General features: G+C 45.3%; 1 protein-coding gene and 1 pseudogene across 5 annotated transcripts in view; both read left to right on the forward strand.

Annotated features, from left to right (window-relative positions):
• Positions 1-26,471, forward strand: part of TBC1D16 (TBC1 domain family member 16) — a 64,492-nt gene that overhangs the window by 21,462 nt on the left and 16,559 nt on the right. The gene's annotated exons all lie outside the window — the stretch shown is intronic.
• On the forward strand, positions 1,743-1,862 carry LOC136643269 (5S ribosomal RNA; annotated as a pseudogene).

The following is a 26,471-nucleotide window of genomic DNA, read 5'->3' on the forward strand; positions in this document are numbered from 1 at the left end:
AGGAGGACTAAGGAGTCTTGAAGCAGGACAATGGATACCAAAGTTGGTGCCACTCACAGATTATGTATTGGCACTTTTTACCAACAGTGTTCCTGCTCCCGTTACTACTTGTAGTGCCCCCCGAGACTTCAGAGACTGACTGTCTTACAGGGTAAGCGGGTTATACTTGAGGGTACCTAGGGACTGACCTAGCAAGCCTTCCAGGGTTCCTGCAGTGGCCTGGACTCACCTTGGGTCTTCTCCCCAGTTGGGTGAGTCTGAGTGTTTTAGGAGACTCCTGACCCATGGGCGTTTGTCTCTGCCCTCTTACTCATTGGGGCTCCGGGGCAGACTCTTCCCCATCTCTTCCTCCTGTGCTTTCCTCCTGCCTGGTCTACATTGTTCTTTTCTTCCCTCATGCTCTCTTGTTGTTACTTTCTGTTTTACTCACCTTTTTCATGTCCTTCTTTCAAAGCCAGTTCCTCTCACCTCTTTTCCACCCATCAGCTTTGTCCAAGCCAGCCTCTTCCCTTTTTTCCACTTGCTCCCTGTTCGTTTTTCCCTCCCCTCCAGCTTTCTCTGTTCTGTTTTTTTCCTTCTCTCCATTTTTGCCTCTTTCTCCATCCTTCCTTCCCCCCCCCCCCCATCTTTTAAACCTTCCCACTAGTTTTGGATTGAGCCAGTCCTGCTGGGGTTGTTGGCAGCTGGGTTGTTGGCAGCATGTCCCTCCAGGAGGGAGAAAAGGGTCTTTTGGTGGGTTGTTTGTTTTTTTAAAACATCTGTGTGAGACAAATAGGTTGCTGTCCTCCTCATTCTTGACCCACCTGTTGGGCCAACTCCTCTTTGTCCTATCATGTTTGGACTGAACCTTACCACTTCATGCAGCACACAGTGACCTTGTTTGTCAGTGATTCTCAAACTTTTTAGAGGCCCTAGTGGCTGCTGCTTGATTTATAAATGCCAGGGGGTGTGGCTGTAGTGGTGATTAGGCAGCAATGCTCTCCTCCCCCCCAAGTAGCAGCTTTTTTAACCCTTGATGCACAAAAAGCCTAATTCACTGTGTTAGTTTCACAAACCACCAATAATTGGGTCACAACCCACTGGTGGGTCCCGAACTCACAGTTTGTGAACGATTGCTGTATGGCATTAATTGAAAGTGAAAGGAAGTGACTCTTCAACTGGTTGCTGGTAAATCTACCAGCTGATCAATCACTTTTGCAACTATGTATTAATGCGCTTCTTAGCATGCATACATGTTATATGGCATTACTTTTCTTGGGTAGGGTATATGATGTTTGGAGCCACACTCCTTGGGTGTGTTTTTCTTTATGGATTTCCCCCTGATGCTGATGGTCTCTCCAAGTGCTTTGGGGTTATATGCAAAGGGCTGCCCAGCAGTAATGGGGCGCACAGCTCTAAAAAGAGAATGTTTGGCCCTGTTCTTGGAACTCCAGGGATTAATTGTACTGATGGGCCCTGTGCCAAAATATAGTGTCCCAGTGTTTCCCTTAACAGCGTTTGAAATGCTGAACTGTATGGAACTGAATAGCAGTACAAACCTACTTGTCTGTAACAAGTATGGCCGTAACATTTTAGTCTGCTTGACCTGCCTACTGAGAAAGACTATGTGGTCTACTAGGAGCAGGGACACTCAGAGATTTAAATCTCCATTTGGCCATGAAGCTCACTGGGTGATCCTGGGTCAGTGTGTCTCTGCCATCCTCAGTTTCCTCACAGGGTTGTTGTGAGGATAAATGATGGGGGGTGGCAGCAACTGTTACCCTGCACATGCCCAATCTCATCTGATCTCGGAAGCTAAGCAGGGTCAGGCCTGGTTAGTACTTGGATGGGAGACCGCCTGGGAATACCGGGTGCTGTAGGCTTATACCATAGTCTTTCCAGACTGAAGGTTGCCAACCAAATGATGGGGCAGAGAATCTTACATGCCACTGTGCACACTTATAGGAAGGGTGGGATAGAAATGTAAATAGTGCATAAGATTAAATGGTCATCTTTTAAAGGTTCCTATGTTTTTTTAATGGGAGCTGCTTAAGCTGCTGGATTCACAGAGGCATTTCCTCCTGTCTGCAAGATGGTACCTGATGCAGCTCATGCCTTGCCTAAAAACAAAGAAAATATGGCATGCTAGTTGAAATTAATGTATGCAGCATTATGCTGATTTAGTAGACTGATGAATCAATTTATGGAGGTGATTGTTTTACTAAAACTTCTTTAATTGGACAGCAGACTCAGTAGCTATTTGTTTTTCTTACTCACAGAACCAACAGTGTCAGTTCTGAATCCAAATGTTCAGCAAGTCCACAAAACGTGTAGTTGTTGAGAGGCATTGTCTCTGGGGCTTGGCTTGATGCAATGCTTGCATATTTCTTGCTCTTTCTGTTAGACTTCTTCCCTGGGAGTTGATGATGAAATTGCTTTCTTGTTCAGCAGTTATGTTGGGTGGGAAGCATGCAGGTGAAGGATGGCATTGGCTGCCACAGTTGGCAGTAACAGGGCGTGGGCTGTTGCATCATGTTGTTGACCTGATGCCAGCTTTGGTCTCTGCAGAATAAGCAGAAGATGAAATTACTGGCAGACTGATCATGAGCCATAGGCATGGATAGAGTAGCATGGGGGCAGGGAATTCCAGATCTTCCAGTTCCCAACTGCTTAACAGAGGCATGGGATTTGAACCCTTGTGCAGTCTATTACATGCCTTTTATGTTATGTTTTCACTATGTAACATGTATAGGCATATGGAATTGTTATCTGTTGTATTGGCATCTGTTCAGCCATCGTATTGATTGAAAGAAGTCAATTTGTTGGTCTGTTGTAGCAAAAACAACCAAGAATTCTGTGGCACCTTAAAGCCTACAGTTGACATACCTAAACTGTCAACGCAGCATAATCTCAACATCTATATCCAGAAGCTGCGCTGTTTAGCTCTTTGTATCTCTCTTGCCTTGGTAAGGGAAAAAGATAAGAGTTGGTGATCAATGGATTAAGGCCCCTGTAGAAGGCTTTTGGTGCCTTATAGGACCTGATCGTGAGACAGACTTCCTGAACAACTCTGGTCTTCCTTTTGTCCTCAGCTTGTCACACTGAAGAATAGGATTGCGTTTAGAATAATAGACTAGAAAAGTGCAATATCAACAGATTTGCTTTTTTCCTTGAGATTTGCCAGAAACAGGAGGGGTAAATTTGCCTTGTACTTAAATACCTACAAGGAATAAATGAAAGCTGAGATGGTTCTGTTCCTGCGCGCGCACCCGCAACTTCAGGAGGAGGTGATAAAAGATCCCAAGGTTTATCATCTTGGGTCAAACAAAGGGGAGTTAGTTACTAGTATCTGATACATTGAGCTTGTAAGCCACCCTGGTTCCTTTTCAGTAAGAAATAAGGAGAATGGTGAGATATGAATCTTTTTACAATAAAATATTGGTCAGGAAACATTATAGCAAAAATCATTCTCCCCAATTTTTTTTTCAGTTTTCTAAAACACATTAATGCAAACAGTCTTTTTACCTCTGCAGGAGATTAAATATGTGATGAAGGCTGAAGATGGATTATGTTTGCACTAATGTGGTTAAAAAATGGGAAGGGGTGTGTGTGGTGGGTGTCACATCCGATGCAAGTAAAGAATTTCCTTTGTTGAACTGGTGGTTGATCTTGAGTTCTTTTATCGCCTCCCCCTGATTTTTGTGGTGGTTTTGTTTTAAGGCTTTAAGAGTGCAACTTTTGACATAAGGTATGAAGATGGAATTTGCTAGAGAGGCTGTGTACCTGCTTTTCATTGTGTTTATGCCTTTTATTTAGTTGCTTATGTTGGCTTTGAGGTTTGCATTGGTTTTGTGTGTGTTAGAAGCCAGTGAACCATCAACAAACATTCTGTCTGACTTCTATCAATCTGCTTGGACAGAGGGCTGTGAAAGAAAAGCAACTTTGTAGACATGAGGTGGGGATGTCCTAAGCAGCCACATCAAGGCAGTAGGATCAAAACGGGAAATGGCAAAGGTATGAGGCTCTGCCTAAACATTGTGTATATGTTTAAACAGCAAGGGGTTATTTTAGTTAGGTTTTGTTTCATATGGGTTCTTCCTCTTTCCTCTGAGACAAGGGAGCGATGACATCTTTGGATTGGTTAGACTAGCTAAGGATTTTAAATGGAACAGAACACATCTGCCACCTTCATCACATTTGCCACCAGAAATATGGTCAGGGTTTTCTGGAACTTCACCAGACTGTACCAGGAGCCCTGGAAGCACTATGGCCTGTTTTCTTAACTGGCTGTTTTCTTTGCTCACGACCCACCATTGTCCTTTGTAGCCCAATAAAACAGGTGTGACCTTCATATCTCAGATGTTCCCCCTGTGCGCATATACATATTTGACCAAGGAAAGAGGACAGATTGTCCAAATACAAGGCATAATCTAATTTGAGATTGTATATCTTTCTGTAATGTGTGAATGCCTCTCTCCAGTGGGAGAGTTTGAGAGCCACTAAGTACTTGCGTGGGGGGGGGAGCAGCGGCGCCATCCCCAGGATTGTGCCGCCCAGGGGGGCTGCAGGGGCTTGGGTGCACTTACCCAAGCCTCCTGCAGCCTCCCCAGGCTGCGGGGAGCCCAGTGCGACCTGCAGCAGGGCTCCCCGCAGCAGTGAAAGTAAATGCAGAGCGATCGTGCTCCACTTCCACTTTAGCGGAGGTGGGGCGCGATCGCTCCGCATTTACTTTCACTGCTACGGGGAGCCCTGCTGCAGGAGGCTTGGGTAAGTGCATTCAAGCCCCTGCAGCCCTCCTGGGTGGCACAATCCTGGGGATCACATCGCTGCCTCCTCCCTGCCTCCAGGCTGTCCCCGCCCCTTAAGGGGGCAGAGGCCAGGGCTCACAGGCTAGGGCGTCGCGACGCCCCTGTTTGAAAAGCCCTGCCTTACTCTGTCATGAAGTAGTAGTGATTGCATCTGTTGAAAGAAAATCCGCTATAATTTTCAGCAAAAGATTCCAAAATAATGTAATGGGCTGGATTAAAGTGGACAGTCTAAACTCCTCACTCTTCTGTTCCTTCTCATTTTCCCTCAGTCTCTGTCTCACTCTGCCAATATACTGAGTACTTCTTCTTTTGCCTCCATGTCATCTTCCTCTTACTGCTGTGCTGCCTGCCCAAAGGAAAACACTGGTTTTGCAAAACATTCTACACTCCTGCATACTTATATTAGATGTGAATTTGCCTTGCATGTGTAATGTTATCTGAACTGCAGATTTGGTACTGTACCAAATTCTCACACACACACACACACACAGCTATTTCCTCACAGTACCTGTGGAAGATCTGGAAATCACTGGGGCTCCAAAGTTTTTTGCTAAACTGTCACTAGATCCAGCGATAATCTCTGAAAGAAGCATCTACAATGTATTTAAATATCAGGCTTCAAACCCACATGGTTCCATGGAGTTCCTAGCTGGTTCTACACTGGTCCATTTTGTGAAGGCTTGGTGCTTTTACCCGTCATGTCTGCTGCCACCTTAATTTGTAAAGATTAATGGATTGATTTTTGTATCCCCTCCCCCACCTATCTTTAAAAGCATTTGCAATAATAGGCTGTTTCTCCATGTGTCCAGTAGATGGCACACTTTTCTCAGCACAGCTATTGGCAATCAAAGACCAGACATTGGATCTAAATGGGAAGAAATTGGAGGATGCCACCTTTCCCAACTTTTTGCTTCCCACCTTCTCCCCCCCCCCCCATAAGATAGAGCCAATAATGCTACCTGGAAAATTATAAGAAAAGTGCATGTAATTACTTTGGATATTTGGTCTATTTGTTGCCTGTCTTTCGCTTTTATCATTATGGTTGCTAGTGGCCCTTCTATGTAAATTATTGAACTTCTGCTTTTAGGTAGCCCATCTCAATACCTGTGCCCTTCAGTTTCCTCCAAGAAGGTTGCATGAACAGACGGCTTCTGGTGGATTAAAGAAATTGCTGAACCAAGGGCCTGTGTAGTGCTGTGTGATTGGCTAACGTATTCTTCTCTAGGGACATGGCCTCTGACCTCCTGTCCTCGGAGAGACAATGATTGAGAGAGCTGGAGTGTGGGTATACCGCCTTCAAATAGAGGACAATGCAAAATCCATGGTTTCCTTCTCTCCCATAGGATGCAGTGGAAACCTGGATAATAGATGGTCTAAACATGAGGCTTTAAAAGAGTGATGTATGTGCATTTTAATGGTGAGTCCTTGCAGGGGGTCTAGAAATTTGCATGTCATTGATTTATTTAGTGCAAAGTCTAGTAGCTTCATTAGATTCCTGTGCCTCTCTTAGTATTTGTATATCAGAAAGAAGCAAAGTTTCTAGCCCTTATGGTTGTAGCCAAAAGCTTTTTTTCTTCAAAAATGTACAAACGGTATTTACTAATTGATGGAGGGTGTGGGTGGAGAACTTGCTGAACCTTTAGGACCAAACTCCACAAACTGCAGGCCCAGTGATAACTTCTAGAAACTACTATTTTAGACTACACATGGATGGAAGGGGGACATGTTGGATGTGTAAATATCTTCCTATGCCAGAGCATAACTGCATGTTGGAAACTAACATTCTAGTGAAGGGAATAGATCCATCCAAGTACTTTCATCCCTAGTAGCAAACTAATTCCATCAGGACTTTAGGAGCGGAGAGATTGTGCAGCCTTGTTTCCTGTTTCTACTAGTATTGCAGAATTCTAGTATCTTATACATGGGCACAATGAAAAGTCCAGACATGTGCCTGGAGGTACAGACATGGATACACAGTTTATCAAAGCAATGTTAATATGAAGTGACTTGAATTGTTGGCAAGTTCTTGATAGTGCTATTGCAATTATTCTCCTTGTGGGTGGACATCTTAAAGCTTTTCTTGGTTCCTGGCATTGTGAATGTATTTCTTTAACAAAATCAAAATATTTGTACACTTTTCTCCCTCTGTTAGCTCTAATTATCCAGATTCACACTTTTAAACGTTAAACATATATTAATTTTGGTCCAATTCAAAATGTGTCATTCAAGGCATTTCTGTATAAAGTTTGAGGAGGTTGATGGTGGATTGGGTGGGCTAGTTCTGATCTGTGTCCAGGGTCAGTGCCAGGCTATTCTTTGCCCTATGCAAGGGTAATTACTTGCATATGCAAAGCACATTACCCCCCTCCCATTTTTTCATAAGACTTTATAATTAATTGCATTCCATTGCACTGTTGTGGCATTTATCTTAAAATAAAAAATATAAATTGTCAGTTGCATTTTTACATGGGTTTGAAAAAAAAACAAAAAACTAATCTGTATAAAATTGTGTCCCTCTGAGATCCCCAGGCAGCTGGCTAGTTGGCCTAATAATACCAGCACTGTTTGTGTCACCTTTTGTATCCTGAATGGTAGGTGGATTCAGACATTCTTTTATCCAAGTAATTAACTTAGCATAGTGTGCTTGTAACTACTGTTACACTCGCTATCTGTATTGTCCTGCCAAGTGAATGAGAGGATTCCACCATGCTTTTATCCTTGAAATTCTGAAGTGTCATAATTCTCTGTACTTGTGATAATGTGGATGATATGGAGGATGATATGGATTTACCAAGTGATACTTGATCTGCCATCTTTCCTGATGAGCCCAGCTATGCAATTCACTAAAAAGAAAGAAAGCCTCATAAGTTGCAAGAGCTCAAATGAAAAGAGGAGAGGGGAAAGGAAGATGATGAGCTTGTGGGCACCATTCAGCTCTGTCATAAATGTTTGTGCTGGAAATGCAAAGGCTTCAGCATATCACATGTTCATCCCTATCCTGCCCTTGTCATAATTTTGTATTTTTCCCCCTTCATGTGTGATGTAATTTATGAACTACTGCTGTGGCTGCATCTGTAGGAAAAACTAGGCTTAGGGAAAACTAGGCTGTGCAGTGGTTATGACTGCTTATGCTTTGGTTGTGTCCAGTCTGGCCAGAATACAGTTCTTCATGTGGTTAGGGTGCTGATGACCAAAACCTGAAAAGGAGAAGTTTTTTTGTTTAAATGATATTAGTGCTAAGCCTATTTGGTGCTAATTGCGCATTATCTGGTTTCCACGCACCCACCTTTTTTCTTCCTAACCAGAGTGTCTGGCATATCATCTGAGGAAATTTTTCATTCATTTTTTTTCTTCCCACCAACATTGCTGCTGCTGTTCCTTTGAAGGGACAGGAACTTTGGTGACATGAGGATGTCATCACCAAATGCCCATGTTGCAGAGAATCATACAATATCACTATCTCTATATACAATGTGACCAGGCTTCTCCAGTTGCATAGAAGTGGCATGCACTGGGTTACCCCACCCTCTTCACCTCCTCCCTTCATATGCACCCACTCCTCAGTGCCCTACCCTCTACCTCTAACCCTCCTGATGTCAGTCACGTGTCATCTCAGCCATTGGATCATGTGGGGCTTGTTGCATTTGGAGAGCCAATGGGGAAAAATAAAAGTTGGGCATGTGTTTGGGCTTTCTTTCTTTTGGCCCACACTGGAAGTGAGGGGGGAGGAAGAGAAAGAAACTGGGCAGGGGGAATGTACACAAAGGATTGAACAGAGGAGTGTCTCCAAAAGCACCTGAGATGGCTGTCCTAACCAGCCAACTCACTCTTCTTTCTGCTTAGGCAAAACACAGTCGAAGCCAGTAGCTGCTTCAGCACGTCACTGGGCCAGAGTGCAAGAGGAGATAGTACACCTCTGGAAGGCTGGGCTGAGGAGGAGGGAGTTGCTGCACATGCATGAGATGCAACTGAGTTCTTGGGAGGGACTTGGCCAGCCACTGTGGCAAGGGAGCGAGCTCATTATGCTGTGGCCAAATGAACTGGACTGTCCCTATGTGCTGATGGTGTCACATGGTGAAGTTTCTTACAAAGTTATTATCAATGGGTTCACCTACATCCATGTGCCTGTAGACCTTTTTGAAAAAACTCTTTGATTTGTGAGGCAAAGCTTACTCTTACAGAAGCCATATTGACTCTCTTTTGGCAAAGCTTGTTCTTCTACGTGTTCCAAAATTTTTCCACCATCTTACCTGGAACACATGTTAGACCCACCAGCCTGTAATTTCTCAGGTCCTCGCTGCCCCTTTTTTAAAAGATTGGCATTATATTAGCTATCCTGCAGTCTTCTAGCACATTGACCATTTCAAATTGCATACTCAGAAGATCAATAATTTTAACACTTGTGTCCCTTAAGAACTTTTCAGTCGATGCCATTTGAGCCCAGTGACTTGTTAATCTTTAATTTGTCAATAAATTCCAAAATGCTCTCACTTAATCTCTATTTTAATTTTTTGGTCACCCTTCCTGGGGGAAGGAGCTGTTCAGGCAGTGGTATCTACCTGAACTCTTCTGCTATGAAGATGGATGCAAATAACTCAATCATTTCTCTGCAATCTCCCAGTCCCCTTTCTTTTCTACTTTGCCCCCTTCACCATTCAGTGGGCCATCTGCTTCTGGAGCAGGTTTCCTGATTCTCACATACTGGAAATATTTGAAATATTTATTGCTTTGTTTAGGGCGCATCCTAACTGCACCCTGGGCCGGCACAAGTCTCTTGCACCGGCCGGGGAGGGTTGCGAATGTGCCGCAAAGCATGTTTGCACCTCCCTTGGAGTAAGCCTTGCTGGTGCACAGAGGCCAGATCCAGCCTCCACAAGGGCGGTGGCAGGTGAGCCTGCACTGGCTGAGCTTGGCCAACATGGGGGTCTGGAGGGACGTTTTGGGGCAGGGAGGAGGGGTTTTGGGGCAGGAGGCAGTCGGGGAATGGGAGGCAGGGCTGGGATTCGGCAGTTATGCTGGATCCTAGCCCCATTCCTAGATAGTATGGAGCGGCTTCAGGCTGCTCCATTCTGCTTAGATTTGCACTACCTTGTCAGGTGGCACAGTTCCAAGTAGACCCACTGGGGCTGCTGCAGCTGTCCCCAGGGTAAGGGGAAAAGTTTCCCCTTGCCTCTGGCCGAGCCTCAGCCGGCCCCAAACTTGTGCTGGAAACTTGCGCCTGCTTATTCCAACACAAGTTAGAATTCTGCTGCCCATGTTGCTGCCCTTGTGTTCCTCAAGATCTTTTTTACCTCCTGAATTCTCTTTTTACACTTTTGCCATAGTTCTTGTTCTTTTTAAAATTCTCTTCATTAGGACAAGACTGCAGTTTATGGATGGAAGCTTCCTTGTTTCTTTATAGCCTCTCTCTTTCCATGCTGGCATACCTGGACATAGTAGAGCCCTTCCTTCTTGATGGTATACACTTCAGCCAGGCCTCTGTTGTTGTTCTAAATAGCCTCCATGCACTCTGGAGAGATGTGACCCTTTTTACTTTCCATTTCAGCTTCTTTCTGACTAGTTTCCCTCATTCGTGAGAAGTCTGCCCTTTGGAAATCAAGATTTTTTGTGTCAGGTTTGCTTGGCACTTCTCCTGACATAAATGTCAAAATAGATTGCAGCATGGTCACTGGTCCCTAATCATTCCTTTACATCCCATATCACATAATATCATATTCAGAGTCATCTGTCCTCTGGTGGGCTCCATGACCAGCTGATCTAAGGCACAGTCATTTAGCATATCAAGAAATCCAGTCTGTCTTTCATGACCAGAGCATAAATTGACCCAGTCAATATAAGTTCACCATTATCACAGTTCCCTATTATCTCTCATAATGAGACTACAGCTCTCTGATTTTCCTCATCTCAGGTTTTTGGTCCAGAGGACAATAGAATACCTCCACTATTACGTCTCTCCTTGGGCCTGGTAATTTAACCCACAGTAATTTTATGGCTGAGTTGGACCCCACTTCCATTTCTGCTCTGCTAGATTCTATCACATAGAGAGCCTTCCCACCACCAATGCATCTCTCCCTGTCCCTCCTATAGAGTTTGAACCACAGGATTGTGGTATCTCCACCAGATTTCTGTTATGCCCATTATATCAATGTTTTCTTAACCACCAAACATTCCAGTTCCCCCATCTTAACTTGGACTTTGGGTATTTTCATAAAAATACATAAATAACTGGTCCTTCAAGAAAGGTTGCTTGTTTGTGTCTTTATCACTGCAGTCTCCCGTCCTGCTGGATCAGCTGTCATGTCTCACCATGCTTCCTAAATTCTACTCTGTCCTTGCCTGGCTACTCTAAAACTTCTCCACCATGCCATTTTAGCTCCTGCCAGCTTTCCCAAAGGGGTCAGTTTAAAAGCTGCTCTGCCACCTTTTTCATGTTGTTCAAGTGAAGCCTGTCTCTGGTACAGGCCTGGCTTGTCCCAAAGCATTCCCCAGTGATGAATAAATCTAAAACCCCACCTACCAACACCACCATCTCATCCCTGAGTTGAGTCCCCTAAGCTCTGTCTGCCTAGCTGGCCCTGCACATGGAACAGGTAGCGCTTCTTTTTATTTATATTTATATTATTAATTTAAAGACAAAAATACACAAAAAGAAAAAGAACAGAAAAAGTATCTTGAGGTATATCCTAACTTTTCATAAGAACAGGTAGCACTTCTGAGAATGAGCACTTGAGGGTCCTGGCCTCACCTGGTCACCCAGTGAGTTTTATGGCTGAGTAGGAATTTGAACCTGGGCCTTCCCTGGCATAGCTGGACTCTCCACTACACAGGGCTGACTCTTATCACACATCTTTAACAATGGTTAACAAATTTAATCTCCTGCTCAGCATACCTGCATATTGTTGACTCAGTGTATTCTATGTTCCTGAAGACTGTCTGTCTTCACATGTAGTGAAAACTGCCCAGCTTGGTTACTTGATCGAATCCCTTGAAATAATTGTATTTAACACTTTCAGTAATCTCTAGTCGGCTCTCCCCTCTTTTGTTTGTATCCCCCCCCCGCCCGAGGAATGCTATGCCATACTCTAGTGCAGTGGTTTTTAACCACTGTGCCTAGGCACGTTGATGTCCTGTGAATGGTCTGCAGGTGTGCCACAGGAGTTTGAGTAAGGGTCATTTATTAGTAGGGCCATTGGGGGATGTGAGCCCTCCACCAACAGCATGGTGTACCTTATCAATTGTCAAAACATTGATGATGTGCCTTGGTAATTTTAGCACTGGTTAGTGTGCCGCGAGATGAAAAAAGTTGAAAATTGCTGCTCTAGTAGATTTGAAAAGCAGTGCTAGTCTCCTTGGGTGGTACTGATGGAGCAAGCATTGGACCCTTGGCAGAATGCGGGTTTTGGAGTGGTGGGGGCAAAAGACCCCTCTCAGATTCTCTGTTCAAGTTAAACAATCTTAGAGTGAAACTGATCGTTGGAGGTTTCCAGTGACTTGCATTTTTGAAGGCTGGACTGTAATTAGCATAATGAGCTCTGACTTTTATTTTTGTATGGAGGGATGGGGAGGGAGGGCAGCAGGGAAAGCACAGCAAAATGACCCATTGATTCTTTTTTAAAAATAAAATAAACACTGCTAAGAAAGCTTTCCTTTTCTAGGCTGGACCAGCTGGAAGGTAAACATTTGTCTTCATGCTGTGCTAAGAAATCACATTTTCCATCTCCAGGATTTGGGGGGAGGGGGAAGAGAAGGGGGGAGTGTTACATTTCAGTTGATTTATTAACAAGCTGAAGCCTCAGTGTAAAGGACCCCCTCTTCTGTACAGAACGTGAAGGCGACGTATCGTTTGGCTTTTGCAATACTTGCCTTGTTTTAAAAGAGAGGTCAGGTTCATGTCCACGCCTGCCTCTCAATGGTTAGCTGTGTTAAGCTGCGCAGGGGGGTGTGAGTGTGTTTATTCATAAGTGTCAGATGACTAGAGCTGTCACCGCTAAGCAACTGTAACAACAAAATCCAAGGAATAAATCCTTTCCTTGGATTTACCAAAGCACACCTCACCTGTTTAGCAAGTATATTTTTCGAAAGAGAGATCGAGCACTTTATACATGTGAATGTACATCTTGCATTTAACTAGGTAAAGCAGATCAAGCCACATGGATTATTTCTCAGCAAACTGCTAACAGCTTTTTGCTTTCCCATTTAAGCTTCTGTTTATCATCTTTGCATCTGTTTATAGTAGCTAGCAAACCTTTCAGTGATGTGAGTGTGGTCATATTTCTATTGTAGAAGACTCCAAAGCCTGCAATATTAAGCATTTAGATTGCTTAATATGTTGAAATGTGGTGTTTAAAAGTAGATACATTTTGTATCCATTCCCCTGAATGTTTATGTTGAGTCTTATCATTGAGTGAATGGCACATCTGCGTAGGGGATAGTAAAAAAAAATTGAGGTGGGGGGTCAGAGAGGAATGAAGGATACCTGCCTGCTGAAATGGTGCCTCAGTATCCACTGATTTGACTCATCACTGATATCGAAGTCCAGCTTTAAATGCCTTGTAACGAGGGAAAAAAGGCACCAAAATCCTGTTTCTTACCTTTGTGCTGTTAAACTGCACCAGTTGCAAGCTTCTTGGGATTAGAGATAACTTTAAAGACCCAATTCCGGGTTTCTTGCTCTTCCAAGGTTGCCCCAGAATGCATCAGTGTAGACCAGGGGTAGGCAATCTTAAACACTCAAAGAGCCATTTGGACCCATTTTCCGGAGGAAAAAAAACCTCAGGAACCACAAAACCCTTTTGACATCTAAAATGAAGATAACACTGCATATATAGTTTTTTTACCTTTATGCTCTTATAGGTCCCATTTTTATAATGTAGCCCCCCTCTTGTAGCTTTTAGTTAGTTTTGTCATACATTCTTGTCCTGTGTTTTCAGACGCCTGGTCCTCTATGGTGTTTTGCCTGATTCCAAGGCCATTCTCTGCCTGGAGAATTATGCCCACTTGAAGCAAATTAGCTCCCCTTCTTTCCCCCAACAAATCACCCTGCAGTCCTGCTGGACCCCACCTCCAGGGTAGCTCGCCTGTTCAGCCTGCAGAGGTCCTCTCTCCTGCCAGCAGCCTCCCACCACCCCTGGGTCGTCAGCAGGTCTTGGGCACAGCAGCCACACTTCAAACTCCAGTGTCTCCAGCAGTTAGTCACAAAGTCAGTCAGAGTATCCAGGGCAAAGTCCAAAGTCAATAAGCCAAGTCACAGTCTGAGGTCAGCTTCCAAAGTCAGTCTGCTCTCCAACCTGCACTCCTTCTACAACCCACACCCTCTTCCTGCCTCAGGTGCTCCCTATATCCCTGAGGGCCCTATTGCCTTCAAGTAGCTGCAGCTGTGCAGCACACTCTGCTGGATGCCCAGGCCTTACCCTTAAAGGGGCCACTGCTGACACCACATCTACCTCCTCACCAGATCTTCCAGGATTCCAATACATATGGCGGTTATGACATCTGCTTATCTTACATGGATGCTAAAGAACTCCCTCCACCTTCCAGAGGAACCCTGTTGGAAGGAAAAAAGGACACAGATTCCAGAGGTGGGGAAGAGAAGAAGCCAGAGCTGGGGGTGGAAGGTGGGGGGGGGCAGCCACAGGCCAGCTTCTGCCCTGCCTGCCTGCCTGCCTGCCTGCCCGTCCTCCCTCACTCAGGCTGCAACTCTCTCCACACTATCCTGGGAGATACAATGGGACTACAATGGGACTTCTGAGCAGACAAGTTGGTTGGAGCTCTCAGGTTGCAGTCCTCTCCACATCTTCCTGAGAGGAAGCCCCACTGACTACAGTGGGGCTTACTTGTGAGTAGCCCTGCACAGGAGGGGGCTGAGGCTACAGCCCTCCACACCTTCCTGGGAGTAGCCCAGGGACTACATCGGGGCTTGCTCCAAACAGACCTGCCTGGTGTGGGCTCCCACTCCTTGCGCTTGGCCTTGAGCAGGCTCCAAAGGCTGCAATCCCAGGCACCCTTTCCTGGGAGTAAGCCTCATCCACTGTAATGGGGCTTACAACTGAGTAGACATTCATAGGAGCAGGCTCCAAGGCTGCAATCCCAGGCACCCTTTCCTGGGAGTAAGCTTCATCTGCTGTAATGGGGCTTACAACTGAGTAGACACACATAGGAGCAGGCTCCAAGGCTGCCATCCCAGGCACCCTTTCCTGGGAGTAAGCTTCATCCGCTGTAATAGGGCTTACAACTGAGTAGACACACATAGGAGCAGGCTCCAAGGCTGCCATCCCAGGCACCCTTTCCTGGGAGTAAGCTTCATCCGCTGTAATAGGGCTTACAACTGAGTAGACATGCATAGGAGCAGGCTCCCAGGCACCCTTTCCTGGAAGTAAGCTTCATCTGCTGTAATGGGGCTTACAACTGAGTAGACATGCATAGGAGCAGTCTCCAAGGCTGCCATCCCAGGCACCCTTTCCTGGGAGTAAGCTTCATCCGCTGTAATGGGGCTTACTACTGAGTAGACACACAGGATGTCTCCTCTGCTGTGGAGGAAAAGCCTCTCCTTGCACTGAGTGGGGACCTGCAAGGGCTCACAATGGCTGAGGAGGAGGGCGTCCTGCTGGAGAGTTGGGGAAGGGAAAAACAGGGAGCTTAAACCTGCAGAGCGGGCAAAATTGAAAAGGGAAACCAATGTGGGGCAGGTGGGGCTGAAGGGAGAGGAGGGCAGTGAGCTCAGGAGGTGGAGGGAAGCAACCCTTTGCCACTTTCACTGGGAGAAGCCGCAGCAGACAGCTGAAAGAGCTGCATTCGGCTCGCCCACCCCTGGTGTAGACAGTGTACTGCATTCAGTCACTAGATGGGGTGAATAATGGAATCTAATGGAATGAAATTATTCCATAGGGAGCAATGGAAGGGTAAGAAACCTGGAAGTGGGTCTTTAAAGCTATTTTTTCACTGCTTTGGTATCCACTGTTTTGTTTTTTTTTATCCACTACGGCAGGAGTTCCCAACTTTTTTTTTCATTTGTGTATCCCGTGGTAGCCCACTTCCATAAATTGTACTCCTCATATTAGCAAAATATTTGTAATTAATATAGTTGCTGTTACTTCAGATTTATGTTTCCAACTATTTCATATCTGATAATACACAAATTGATGACCAGAAACTAACAGTTGGTGGGACTTACACAGGCAGCTAACTGCCTTCCTTCCTTCCTTGCCAACCCCACAAGGCGTTCCAATACTGACCTGCCTTTTTCCGTCATTATTTAATTCTTTTTCAAGTACCCCTAAAGGTCCTGGCAAGTACCCCTGGGGGAACACACCTCCCAGGTTGGGAGCCACTGCACTAGGGGTTCCAGAACGGAACCCCAGTGGATAATGAGGCACAACCTGTATAATCTTTTCTGGCTTCTGAGTAACTAGCACAACATAAGAACATAAGAACAGCCCCACTGGATCAGGCCATAGGCCCATCTAGTCCAGCTTCCTGTATCTCACAGCAGCCCACCAAATGCCCCAGGGAGCACACCAGATAACAAGAGACCTCATCCTGGTGCTCTCTCCTACATCTGGCATTCTGACTTAACCCATTCCTAAAATCAGGAGGTTGCGCATACACATCATGGCTTGTACCCCATAATGGATTTTTCCTCCAGAAACTCGTCCAATCCCCTTTTAAAGGCGTCTAGGCTAGACGCCAGCACCACATCCTGTGGCAAGGAGTTCCACAGACCGACCACGCGCTGAGTAAAGAAAAATTTTCTTTTGTCTGTCCTAACCCGCCCAACACTCAATTTTAGTGGATGTCCCCTGGTTCTGGTATTATGTGAGAGTGTAAAGAGCATCTCCCTATCCACTCTGTCCATCCCCTGCATAATTTTGTATGTCTCAATCATGTCCCCCCTCAAGCGTCTCTTTTCTAGGCTGAAGAGGCCCAAACGCCGTAGCCTTTCCTCATAAGGAAGGTGCCCCAGCCCCGTAATCATCTTAGTCGCTCTCTTTTGCACCTTTTCCATTTCCACTATGTCTTTTTTGAGATGCGGCGACCAGAACTGGACACAATACTCCAGGTGTGGCCTTACCATAGATTTGTACAACGGCATTATAATACTAACCGTTTTGTTCTCAATACCCTTCCTAATGATCCCAAGCATAGAATTGGCCTTCTTCACTGCTGCCGCACATTGGGTCGACACTTTCATCGACCTGTCCACCACCACCCCAAGATCTCTCTCCTGATCTGTCACAGACAGCTCAGAACCCATCAGCCTATATCTAAAGTTTTGATTTTTTGCCCCAATGTGCATGACTTTACACTTACTGACATTGAAGCGCACAAGAACATAAGAAGAGCCCGGCTAGATCAGGCCAAAGGCCTATCTAGTCTAGCTTCCTGTATCTCACAGTGGCCCACCAGATGCCTCAGGGAGCACACAAGACAACAGGTGACTTGCATCCTGGTGCCCTCCCCTGCATCTGGCATTCTGAGGTAGCCTACTTCGAAAACCAGGAGGTTGCACGTACCTATCACGGCTTGTAACCTGTGATGGACTTCTCCTCCAGAAATTTGTCTAATACCCTTTTAAAGGCATCTAGGCATATGCCATCAGACATTGCCCATATTTTAAGATGGGTGTTTGACTTTTTTTCCTCTGTAAATGAAAGCAAAGGTTCTCTAAGCCAATTTCTAGCAACAGAAACTGTGTATTGGGCAGCTAGGTTCTATGCTGCATGATGTAAACACTGGCCAAATAAATGCAGAGAAGTCTCAAACTTCCACTGATGGGCATGGCACTTCTTGTTGCTAGCTATAATCAGGTGCCGTCCTCCTTATTTCACGCAAAAAAACTGGAATTCCACAAAGACCTTGGGTATCTTTAACATACCCAAGGCCTTTGTGGAATTCCAGTTTGGTTGTGTTTTTTTTGAGAAGCGACTTTTTGTTGAACAGGAAGGGAACTCCCCAGTAATGCAGGGAGTGGGATTCTAGACTGAATTACAAACCTGGTTTTGTTTTAAAAGAAGGAAAAGGGGTAGTGAAAAATTGAGCTGCAGGTTCTGTGTGTTTTCCCAAGCAGAATCCTGAAATGCTTGATCTTAGAAGCAAAACCCATAATTTTCTTCTTTAAAAACCTTATTACTGTTCCTTGTGCTTTGCTTTTTTTGGAGGTGCAATTTTGGGTTCTCAGATATAGGAATAAAGGTTTGATGCAAAGCTTTCTCATTCAGCACCTGGGTGTCAAAAATGACTGACACTGCTGCAAGTTCCAATCAAAGGGCTTTTATTTCTATTCCCCCTTATTTGATGAGGAGCAGATGCCAGCACAGACAAAATATAAACAGTCTGGGCTTTGAGCATCTTTGTAATCCATTTATTTTTCCCATTGAAAAATATCTGTTAGTTGATCAGCCCAGATCTTAGCTTAGGGAGATGAATCTGCTTTCTACTATTAGACAGAAATTTCTTGTAAGCATTTTTGCTTTCCGTTCTCCCCCCCCCCCCCCTCATTGTGCATAGCCAGGCAGATTTGTCCGTAGCCGTAGTGTTCTTAATTTAGTCCCCAGTGACCAATGTGGCTGTGATTGGCAGGCTGCTGTCAAGGTGGAACTTGTGCCTGGATGGTGGGAAAGAGCAGAACAAATGCCAGAGGACAGCTCCAACTCCCCTGGGAAAGTGGGCTAAAAAGGTGAAAGAAACGCAATTATAGGAGGTTTTCTAGCCCAGAAAGTTAATTAGCTACTTAAATAGCATTTAGTGCTGATCGCTAGGGGAAAATGGGCACAAAGCAAATATGTATCTGGGGGAGGGACATGTTTCGGGAATCCATGCTGGATCTCTAGCAGATAGGGCGGTAATGTATTCAGAACAATAATGGGATGAGTTTGGTAAACTGGAGAGGACTAACTTGATTCTAGAACACAATAAGATCTAAGCTACACAAGGGGTCACCAGATAGGAGGCTGTACCTTGTTAGATTAGTTGGCCCCCTTGATACTAAAACAGCATTCTTTCCTTGCCTTATCTATAGTGGTGGCATTATCTCTCCCCTTTATGACAAGATTAAATGAATATCTTTACCGGCCCATGTTAGTATTTGGTTACTTCAGAGATCAAGTCACCTGCAGTAGCACATAAGCGTACTAACTCTTTCCAGCTTTGCTGATGGTTGGAGTATTTGTTCCAGCTTGGTGAATTGGTTGAACAGAGCGGAGGATCAAACACCAACACAGAAATGTTTCCTACAAATGCTAGCACGAAATAGCCTCATTCATCCAGATGGCTTTAGGCCCATCTAAAGTGTCTGGATAAGCAACCACGCTGTTTTTGTAGTGCTGTATATACATGGAACTTCCATAAGAGAGGAGATGCACATGGGTTATGATGGAGAAATTAAGTAACTTGACTCACTTAAATTTAAGATGGTTTTATGTGTGGTCCAAATGATTCTTGAAACTTTGATGTAATTTTGTGTGTAACCTTTTGGTTCAGTTAGGTGTGCCATTTCTCAATCAGGTTTTCAAGTTGATCACAAATGCTGGTTAAGGGGGGTTAGCCTGGTGTGAAAGTTTTCAACAGCAATGAAGGTGTAGAGGGGGTTTGGGGTTGAGAAAAAAATGGAATCAAAGAACACCTGATTCTCTGGTCTATTCCAAAGTTCTTAATGATGGTAAAGAGATCTTTCCCTGCTCCCAGAGATACACACCTGTCAGTAGCTCTGGGTTTTATTTGTTTGTTTTTTTTCAAAGCTGCGCCTGATGTGTATGGAAAAGACATGTGACTTGATTCAAATTGAGTCCCATAAACACTCTGGACAAGTCTCCACAACTGCCCATTAAGACTTGTGCATGAGTCAAAGGAGGCAGGGACTTGTCTTGAGTCTAGCTGCGGGGGATTTAGCTGCTAGTTACCTCCTAAAATTGTTGTTAGATTTATTTCTGAGGATATTCAAAAAGGTGCAAAATTCATATTTAAGTTTCTAAAAGTCTTGAAGTTTTCTGGGTGTGAATGTTTAAGAAGAGAGATGTTTTGCAAAGGAAAACGTTGCATTGGTCTCCTGTCATCATTGGTTGGGTTGCTGTGATGTTCCAGAACCTTCTCCTGGAACAGATCTTTTTCATTTTTCCTTCTGTCTGCAGCCTAGTATTGCTAAGTACAGTTTTTGTGATTTAGAAGCTGTTTTGGGTGAGAACAGTAGCCCAGGAGGAGGTTGTGGTACTGAGGAGAAGCAGATAGAGAGGGAAGAGCCTCTGGGGCATAAGTCATGGGTGTGTCCTCGGTGCAAGAAGTTTCAGGGACTCGGAGAACGCATCTGCTCCCTTGAAGCCTTGGTTGCCAGCCTGGAGCAGCAGAGGCAGGTAGAGAAGGACCATGGGGAAACTTCCGTGGATGATCAGGCTTCGTCCCAACCTCAGGCGTGCAGCTCCTCAGCTGCCCGGGTGGGAAGTCTTGGGGCTGGAGGACATCATCCTGGAGAGGAGGGAAACAATCCCCTAGGGGATCCAAACACACTCAGGATACTCCTTGGCGGGAGGGGGTCGGGGGCTTCTTGTAGTGGGGGATTCGATTATTAGAAACATGGAGAGGGGGTTTGCGACGGATGTGAGGATCGCATGGCGACTTGCCTGCCTGGTGCAAAGGTTGCAGGCATCACTTCTCGTCTAGACAGGCTGGTAGATAGTGCTGGGGACGAGGTAGCAGTTGTGGTGCATGTCGGCACCAACAACGTGGGCAAGTGTAGCCGGGAGGTCCTGGAGGCCAAATTTAGGCTATTGGGTAGGAAGCTGAAAGCCAGGACCCCAAAGGTAGCGTTCTCGGAAGTGCTACCTGTTCCACATGCAGGGCCAGCTAGGCAGGCGAGATCAGGGGTCTCAGTGCGTGGATGAGATGGTGGTGTAGGGAGGTTTAGATTTGGTTTAGATTTGTTAGGCAATGGGGAATGTTTTGGGACAAGCGGGGCCTGTACAAGAGGGACAGGCTTCACTTGAACCAGAATGGAACCAGACTGCTGGCGCATAACATTAAAAAGGTGGCAGAGCCGCTTTTAAACTGACCCCTGGGAGAAAACCGACAGGAACCGAGGGGCATCTGGTTCAGGACTCCTTATCCCTATGGGACGAGGGCAGGGAGGTTAGAAAACAACAAGGTAAAGACAGAGTAGGAGAAGAAATTGGGAATGGTAGCATGATGGGATGTGAGAGGGGTTGTCACAATGAGAGGTTGCAGGGATAAAGGAGCTAATAAGCAGCCCATCCTAGGGCATTCCATGTTCAAATGCTTTTATGCAAATGCCTGAAGTCTCCAAGCGAAGATGGGAGAACTGGAATGTTTGGTGACTAGAGAAAACTTGGATATAGTGGGCATAATGGAAACCTCATGGAGAATCAGTGGGATACCGCAATCCCAGGCTATAAACTCTACAGGAGGGACAGGGAGGGGCGTGTTGGAGGTGGGGTGGCCATTTATGTTAAGGAAGGGATAGAATCCAGCAAAGTAGAGATTGAAGGTTCGTCAGACTCCACCATAGAATCTCTGTGGGTTAAATTACCAGGCCTGAGGAGTGATGCAATACTGCGGGCATACTTTGGTCCTCCAGACCAGAAATCGGAAGGGGACCTTGAAATGAGGAAACAGATCAGGGAGGTGACAAGGAGGGACAGGGTTGTAATCATGGGGGACTTCAATTATATCAACCCGTTCAATTTGTGTTCTGGTCACGAAAGAGAGACCGGATTCCTTGACATGCTAAATGTCTGTGCCTTAGAGCAGCTAGTCAGAGCCCACCAGAGGACAGGTGGCTCTGGATCTAATATTGTGCAATACTCAGAACCTGGTTAGAGATGTAAATGATACGGAGCCGTTGGAGAACAGTGACCATACTGTGATCTGTTTTGACATGCATGTTGGAGGAAGAGTACCAGGCAAATCTGTCACAAAAACCTTTGACTTCTGACGAGCGAACTTCCCTCAAATGAGGAGGCTGGTTAGAAGGAGGTTGAAAGGGAGAATAAAAAGAGTCCAATCTCTCCAGAGTGCGTGGGGGCTGCTTAAAACAACAGTAATAGAGACCCAGCAGAAGTGTATACCACAAAGGAAGAAGGACTTGACTAAGTCCAGGAGGATGCCCGCATGGCTAATGAGCCAAGTTAGAGAGGCCGTAAAGGGCAAGGAAGCTTCCTTCTGTAAATGGAAGTCTTGCCCTAATGTGGAGAATAAAAAGGAACATAAACTGTGGCAAAAGAAATGTAAGAAGGTGATACGGGAGGCCAAGAGAGACTATGAGGAACACATGGACAGCAGCATTAAGGGGAATAATAAAAGCTTCTTCAAATATGTTAGAAGTAGGAAACCCACCAGAGAAGCAGTGGGCCCTCTGGATGGTGAGGGAGGGAGGGGAGATAAAAAGAGACTTAGAGATGGCAGAGAAATTAAATGAGGTATTTTCATCTGTCTTCACGGCAGAAGACCAGCCAGATACCACTGCCTGAACAGCCCCTCCTGACCAAGGAATTAAGTCAGATAAAGGTTGAAAGAGAAGATCAGACCTAACTGATAAATTCAATAAGTCCCCAGGCCCTGATGGCATGCACCCAAGAGTTATTAAGGAATTGAAGAATGAAGTTGCTGATCTCTTGACTAAAATATGCAACTTGTCCCTAAAAACGACCATGGTGCCAGAGGATTGGTGTATAGCAAATGTCACACCAGTCTTTAAAAAGGGAAGGAGAGGGGACCCGGGTAATTATAGGCCAGTCAGCCTGTTCCAGATGAGATGGTGGAATGTCTCATCAAAGATAAAATCTTAAAACACATAGACGAACAAGCCTTGCTGAGAGAGAATCAGCATGGCTTCTGTAAGGGTAAGTCTTGCCTCATGAACCTTTTAGAATTCTTTGAAAATGTCGACAGGCATGTGGATGCAGGAGAACCTGTGGACATTATATATCTGGACTTTTAGAAGGCGTTCGACATGGTCCCTCACCAAAGGCTGCTGAGGAAACTCCACAGTCCTCTCATGGATTGGGAACTGATTGAAGACCAGGAAACAGAGAGTGGGTGTCAATGGGCAATTTTCACAATGGAGAGAGGTGAAAAGCGGTGTGCCCCAAGGATCTGTCCTGGGACTGGTGCTTTTCAACCTGTTCATAAATGACCTGAGACAGGGTTGAGCAGTGAGGTGGCTAAGTTTGCAGACGACACCAAGCTTTTCTGAGTGGTGAAGACCAGAAGTGATTGTGAGGAGCTCCAGAAGGATCTCTCCAAACTGGCAGAATGGGCAGCAAAATGGCAGATGCATTTCAATGTAAGTAAGTGTAAAGTCATGCACATTGGAGCAAAAAATCAAAACTTCACATATAGGCTAATAGGTTCTGAGCTGTCTGAGACAGGACAGGAGAGGGATCTTGGGGTGGTGGTGGACAGGTCGATCAAAGTGTCTAGCTAATGTGCAGTGGCAGTAAAGAAGGCCAATTCTATGCTTGGGATCAGGGGATGGACAGAGTGGATAGAGAGATGCTCTTTACTCTCTCACACAACACCAGAACCAGGGGACATCCACTAAAATTGAGTGTTGGGAGAGTTAGGACAGACAAAAGAAAATATTTCTTTACTCAGTGTATCGTTGGTCTGTGGAACTCTTTGCCACAGCATGTGGTGATGGCATCTGGCCTAGATGCCTTTAAAAGGGTATTGGACAAGTTTCTGGAGGAAAAATCCATTATGGGTTCAGTGGTGTCACTAGGGTTCGTGTCACCCGGTGTGGGAGGCCAGCGCATCACCCCCATGCAGTGGGCGGGGCAACACTCTAGGTGGTGGACATGGTGCTCTACCATCACCCCGCCCCCACTGGTTTTTTGGCTGTACCTTTTGATAGAATAAAGAGATTTCAACGCAGATTGTTTCATTGCATTCCGCATGAAATTACACATTGATTGTTGTATAACATGATGGTATTATTTTTACAAACTGTGATTTTAGTCACTAATGGTGTCACCTCCCCCCAGGGTGTCAACTTACTAACACCTTATTGGAGCGTTCTCAAACTTTTAGCACTGGGACCCACTTTTTAGAATGACAATCTTTTTAGAATGACAGAACCCAACATAAAGCAAATTAAAATGAATAATTATAAATAATTAAAGTAAAACAAATAAATAAGGGGAAGCCAGCCCTGTTCCACCAAGTGAATTTTCTCTGTAGCCTGCCTGCAATAACATCTCCCCCCCATAAAAAAGAATCAATAAGATTTTCACCCCTACCCAGTTCAATTTAAGTTCTTAAATTTCAACCATATCACTATCAGGACCCACCTGGCTTTACAAGTCTGAGAGCCCAATCCTATGCCTGTCTACTGAGAAGTAAGTCCCATTATAGTCAGTTGGGCTTACTCCCAGGAAAGTGTGGCTAGATTGCAGCCTAAAACAGGAAAAAATTCACCTTACCCTGTCAAGTCTCTGTTTCATTCTTTTTATGGGGGGCAGGGGAGGCTGCCTCCTGGAGCATTTGTTGAGCTCCAGTTGCATCAAATCAGGATCATTCTGGTGGCCTCACATTTCCCTTTGCCTGATCTGCCCAGGAGCCAAGGCCTGTTTGCTTACTTGCGAGTAAACGCAACCATGTGGCTTAGTTTTGCTTTCCATAGGGCTCAATACATTCGCCAGCTTGGAGGGAGGGACCTCCTTCTCGGGTGTTCTTTGGGGGCTGCATTCATTGGATCAGGACCATTCTGGTGTTGTTGGATTCCTCTCAGCCTGCCCTTTCCGACAGACTAAGGCAAGTTTGCCTATACGTGAGTAGTATGGCTTGGCGTGATATGGCTTGGTTTCACTTTTCTTTGGGCTCCATGCATTTTTCGTTTTCCGGTTTTTTGCCAATAACTTTTGATAGAAAGGAGATATTTCACTCTGGTTTTTTGCATTGCATTCTGCTGAAAATTCCACATCCAGAAGTATGTAACCTGATGGGGTTACTCCTAACCACCATGATTTTAGCGCATCACCCCCAGTGTGCATCTCCCCCCTTGTGCATCACCCGGTGCGGCCCACATCCGCCGCATCCCCCTAGCGACACCACTGTACAGGTTACAGGCCATAATGAGTATGTGAACCTCCTGATTTTAGAAATGGGCTAAGGCAGGGGTGCTCACACTTTTTTGGCTCGAGAGCTACTTTGAAACCCAGCAAGGCCCGGAGATCTACCAGAGTTTTTTTTTTACAATGTTCGCGCCATCATAACATATAACATTTATGTGTACAATGTATGTTGGTGTACCTTGAGCCCCACTGAGTATAACAGGACTTACTCCTGAGTAGACATGCCTAGGATTAGGCTGTGAGGCTGCAATCCTAGCCATACTTACCTGGGAGTAAGCCCCATTGAGTACAATGGGCCTTACTCCTGGCGTTTCCTCCCAGAGGCACCTGAAGGGGGGGGTCGGCACTCCGCGATCTACTCATTTTGCCTCGCGATCTACCGGTAGATCGCGATCCACCTATTGAGCACCCCTGGGCTAAGGGATGAAAGGGAGGGCACCAGGATGCAGGTCTCTTGTTATCTGGTGTGCTCCCTGGGGCATTTGGTGGGCCACTGTGAGATACAGGAAGCTGGACTAGATGGGCCTATGGCCTGATCCAGTGGGGCTGTTCTTATGTTCTTAAGAGAAGCTAGACAAAACAGTAGACCTGTGGAACAGGGAGCGAACAAGTCTGGGAATTATCTCTTGATGATAACGGTGTGCAGGAACTAAAAGCAGCTTTGGAGTTGGTTGTTCATTTTATGTCATTGTAAAAAACTAGTGTGTTTAAATTTAAGGTAAACTAGGAAGTAGTTGATTTGGTCTGCACTTTGTGTATGGTGTGTGTACGCGCTTCTTGAGCCATATTGCTGAACTTGGTCTTCTCCTTGGAGCTCTGTTAACAATGCAACCCTCAGCCTGGATATCCAGGGAATGTGTATTGGAATGCAATGACCCAAACTGCTGGTGAATGCTAAAGTAAAGCTTGCCCAATGGCCTAGTGTGGCCCGAGTTTCAGGGGCACTGTTGTCAGGGTAGGAAAGCATACTGATGGGGTGTTCTGCACAGGCATGCTGAGTATGTGATTTCTTCAGCATTCAGTGCCTGCATTGTTCAATAAGCGGATTAGAAAACACTGCATAAAGTGGCTTTTCAGGGGGCTGCTTTTATACCTGCTCCTTGCCTTGTTTTGCAAACCATGATTTCACAGTAGAGCCCATTCAGGCTGTCCAAATGGATTGGCCTTTTCAAGATTCCAAAGGTCACAGTTTCAGATTCACTTATTTCCCAGAGCACTGCTGTTTTTTTGCAGGGGGGGAGGTACTTAGCAGGGCAAAAGATTAGTTTCTGAAATGTCTGCCCTGGATTCTGTTTGGTGGGCAGCAGATACCTGGAGCAAAGTTGCTGAATATGCTGAAAAGCATTGTCTGCACTTCCTAGCACTTTTGGGTTAACTAGCTGTGCTGCTGCTGTTCCTCTCCAAAAATGTGATATTACTAAGGAAAAGCCTTTTGTGTGGTAACATATTTAAATTCCTGGAATATGGGTATTAGAATTATGTTGCTTGGCAGGGAACCCATAAGAATTATGCCGTAATAAACAAGGAATTTCGTTGACGCTTACAGTGATTGCTCTAAGGACTAGCGTGAACTCATATCTGCATATATAAATTCAAGATGTGCAGAGGA

This window comes from Tiliqua scincoides, chromosome 2, assembly GCF_035046505.1.
Source record: "Tiliqua scincoides isolate rTilSci1 chromosome 2, rTilSci1.hap2, whole genome shotgun sequence".
Lineage (NCBI taxonomy): Eukaryota > Metazoa > Chordata > Lepidosauria > Squamata > Scincidae > Tiliqua > Tiliqua scincoides.